Source organism: Lepisosteus oculatus, chromosome 4 (assembly GCF_040954835.1).
Source record: "Lepisosteus oculatus isolate fLepOcu1 chromosome 4, fLepOcu1.hap2, whole genome shotgun sequence".
Lineage (NCBI taxonomy): Eukaryota > Metazoa > Chordata > Actinopteri > Semionotiformes > Lepisosteidae > Lepisosteus > Lepisosteus oculatus.
In genome coordinates, this window is record NC_090699.1 from 1,847,331 (window position 1) to 1,852,116 (window position 4,786).

The window sequence follows — 4,786 nt, forward strand, 5'->3', positions numbered from 1 at the left end:
GAAACCCCACAGAGCGAGAGACCGCCCACCCCCGGGGCACACCCCAAGGGTTAATGTACTGGAGTGTCCAGTCAGTGTGTCTGTATTAACCCCTCTCTCTCTCAGTGCAGTGTTAATGTACTGGAGTGTCCAGTCAGTGTGTCTGTATTAACCCCTCTCTCTCAGTAAAGTGTTAATGTACTGGAGTGTCCAGTCAGTGTGTCTGTATTAACCCCTCTCTCTCTCTCTCAGTGCAGTGTTAATGTACTGGAGTGTCCAGTCAGTGTGTCTGTATTAACCCCTCTCTCTCTCAGTGCAGTGTTAATGTACTGGAGTGTCCAGTCAGTGTGTCTGTATTAACCCCTCTCTCTCTCTCAGTGCAGTGTTAATGTACTGGAGTGTCCAGTCAGTGTGTGTGTATTAACCCCTCTCTCTCTCAGTGCAGTGTTAATGTACTGGAGTGTCCAGTCAGTGTGTCTGTATTAACCCCTCTCTCTCTCTCAGTGCAGTGTTAATGTACTGGAGTGTCCAGTCAGTGTGTGTGTATTAACCCCTCTCTCTCTCAGTGCAGTGTTAATGTACTGGAGTGTCCAGTCAGTGTGTCTGTATTAACCCCTCTCTCTCTCAGTGCAGTGTTAATGTACTGGAGTGTCCAGTCAGTGTGTCTGTATTAACCCCCCTCTCTCTCAGTGCAGTGTTAATGTACTGGAGTGTCCAGTCAGTGTGTCTGTATTAACCCCTCTCTCTCTCAGTGCAGTGTTAATGTACTGGAGTGTCCAGTCAGTGTGTCTGTATTAACCCCTCTCTCTCTCAGTGCAGTGTTAATGTACTGGAGTGTCCAGTCAGTGTGTCTGTATTAACCCCTCTCTCTCTCAGTGCAGTGTTAATGTACTGGAGTGTCCAGTCAGTGTATGTGTATTAACCCCTCTCTCTCTCAGTGCAGTGTTAATGTACTGGAGTGTCCAGTCAGTGTGTGTGTATTAACCCCTCTCTCTCTCAGTGCAGTGTTAATGTACTGGAGTGTCCAGTCAGTGTGTCTGTATTAACCCCCCTCTCTCTCTCTCAGTGCAGTGTTAATGTACTGGAGTGTCCAGTCAGTGTGTCTGTATTAACCCCTCTCTCTCTCAGTGCAGTGTTAATGTACTGGAGTGTCAGTCAGTGTGTCTGTATTAACCCCTCTCTCTCTCTCTCTCTCAGTGCAGTGTTAATGTACTGGAGTGTCCAGTCAGGGTGTCTGTATTAACCCCTCTCTCTCTCAGTGCAGTGTTAATGTACTGGAGTGTCCAGTCAGTGTGTGTATTAACCCCCCTCTCTCTCTCAGTGCAGTGTTAATGTACTGGAGTGTCCAGTCAGTGTGTCTGTATTAACCCCTCTCTCTCTCAGTGCAGTGTTAATGTACTGGAGTGTCCAGTCAGTGTGTCTGTATGAACCCCTCTCTCTCTCAGTGCAGTGTTAGTGTACTGGAGTGTCCAGTCAGTGTGTCTGTATTAACCCCTCTCTCTCTCAGTGCAGTGTTAATGTACTGGAGTGTCCAGTCAGTGTGTCTGTATTAACCCCTCTCTCTCTCAGTGCAGTGTTAATGTACTGGAGTGTCCAGTCAGTGTGTGTGTATTAACCCCTCTCTCTCAGTGCAGTGTTAATGTACTGGAGTGTCCAGTCAGAGTGTCTGTATTAACCCCTCTCTCTCTCAGTGCAGTGTTAATGTACTGGAGTGTCCAGTCAGTGTGTCTGTATTAACCCCTCTCTCTCTCAGTGCAGTGTTGATGTACTGGAGTGTCCAGTCAGTGTGTGTGTATTAACCCCTCTCTCTCTCAGTGCAGTGTTAATGTACTGGAGTGTCCAGTCAGAGTGTCTGTATTAACCCCTCTCTCTCTCAGTGCAGTGTTAATGTACTGGAGTGTCCAGTCAGTGTGTCTGTATTAACCCCTCTCTCTCTCAGTGCAGTGTTAATGTACTGGAGTGTCCAGTCAGTGTGTGTGTATTAACCCCTCTCTCTCAGTGCAGTGTTAATGTACTGGAGTGTCCAGTCAGTGTGTGTGTATTAACCCCCCTCTCTCTCAGTGCAGTGTTAATGTACTGGAGTGTCCAGTCAGTGTGTCTGTATTAACCCCTCTCTCTCTCAGTGCAGTGTTAATGTACTGGAGTGTCCAGTCAGTGTGTCTGTATTAACCCCTCTCTCTCTCAGTGCAGTGTTAATGTACTGGAGTGTCCAGTCAGTGTGTGTGTATTAACCCCTCTCTCTCAGTGCAGTGTTAATGTACTGGAGTGTCCAGTCAGTGTGTCTGTATTAACCCATCTCTCTCTCAGTGCAGTGTTAATGTACTGGAGTGTTCAGTCACTGTGTGTATCAACCCCTCTCTCTGAAACAGGAAACCCAGTGAACGGAAGGAAGTGATCGTTTTTCTTTCAAAGTGCCGCAGAAAACTGGCTTCAAAGAGGCCCCAGCTGTAGCTCCGAGAGCAAGGTCATGTGACCTGCGCGCCGCAGCCCTTGCTCATGAAGAGCTCCCAAGGGCTCTGGGCCCGGGGATCAACACATGCTGTACAACACAGACCCTGCAGTGCTAGAGCCTGCTCCCTCTTGTGCCCGGTATTGTGTCTCTTACCACTTTAGCTGAAGAACACACTGCCCTTCTCAATGAATAGGGCTCTGTATAGAGGGACATCACTGTTTAACACACACACTGATCCCAGCAGAGACACTGTCTCACACTCAGTTTAACACACACACTGATCCCAGCAGAGACACTGTCTCACACTCAGTTTAACACACACACTGATCCCAGCAGAGACACACTGTCTCACACTCAGTTTAACACACACACTGATCCCAGCAGAGACACACTGTCTCACACTCAGTTTAACACACACACTGATCCCAGCAGAGACACACTGTCTCACACTCAGTTTAACACACACACTGATCCCAGCAGAGACACACTGTCTCACACTCAGTTTAACACACACACTGATCCCAGCAGAGACACGCTGTCTCACACTCAGTTTAACACACACACTGATCCCAGCAGAGACACTGTCTCACACTCAGTTTAACACACACACTGATCCCAGCAGAGACACCGTCTCACACTCAGTTTAACACACACACTGATCCCAGCAGAGACACTGTCTCACACTCAGTTTAACACACACACTGATCCCAGCAGAGACACACTGTCTCACACTCAGTTTAACACACACACTGATCCCAGCAGAGACACTGTCTCACACTCAGTTTAACACACACACTGATCCCAGCAGAGACACTGTCTCACACTCAGTTTAACACACACACTGATCCCAGCAGAGACACTGTCTCACACTCAGTTTAACCCACACACTGATCCCAGCAGAGACACGCTGTCTCACACTCAGTTTAACACACACACTGATCCCAGCAGATACACTGTCTCACACTCAGTTTAACACACACACTGATCCCAGCAGAGACACTGTCTCACACTCAGTTTAACACACACACTGATCCCAGCAGAGACACACTGTCTCACACTCAGTTTAACACACACACTGATCCCAGCAGAGACACGCTGTCTCACACTCAGTTTAACACACACACTGATCCCAGCAGAGACACTGTCTCACACTCAGTTTAACACACACACTGATCCCAGCAGAGACACTGTCTCACACTCAGTTTAACACACAGCACTGATCCCAGCAGAGACACTGTCTCACACTCAGTTAAACACACACACCGATCATAGCAGACACACTGTCTCACACTCAGTTTAACACAAAGCACTGATCCCAGCAGAGACACTGTCTCACACTCAGTTTAACACACACACTGATCCCAGCAGAGACACTGTCTCACACTCAGTTTAACACACACACTGATCCCAGCAGAGACACGCTGTCTCACACTCAGTTTAACACACACACTGATCCCAGCAGAGACACACTGTCTCACACTCAGTTTAACACACACACTGATCCCAGCAGAGACACTGTCTCACACTCAGTTTAACACACACACTGATCCCAGCAGAGACACTGTCTCACACTCAGTTGAACACAAAGCACTGATCCCAGCAGAGACACTGTCTCACACTCAGTTTAACACACACACTGATCCCAGCAGAGACACTGTCTCACACTCAGTTGAACACACACACTGATCCCAGCAGAGACACTGTCTCACACTCAGTTTAACACACACACTGATCCCAGCAGAGACACACTGTCTCACACTCAGTTTAACACACACTGATCCCAGCAGAGACACACTGTCTCACACTCAGTTTAACACACACACTGATCCCAGCAGAGACACACTGTCTCACACTCAGTTTAACACACACACTGATCCCAGCAGAGACACACTGTCTCACACTCAGTTTAACACACACACTGATCCCAGCAGAGACACTGTCTCACACTCAGTTTAACACACACACTGATCCCAGCAGAGACACTGTCTCACACTCAGTTTAACACACACACTGATCCCAGCAGAGACACTGTCTCACACTCAGTTTAACACACACACTGATCCCAGCAGAGACACTGTCTCACACTCAGTTGAACACACACACTGATCCCAGCAGAGACACTGTCTCACACTCAGTTGAACACACACACTGATCCCAGCAGGGACACTGTCTCACACTCCGTTTAACACACACACTGATCCCAGCAGAGACACTGTCTCACACTCAGTTTAACACACACACTGATCCCAGCAGAGACACTGTCTCACACTCAGTTTAACACACACACTGATCCCAGCAGAGACACTGTCTCACACTCAGTTTAACACACAGCATTGATGACAGTGATCAAACCAG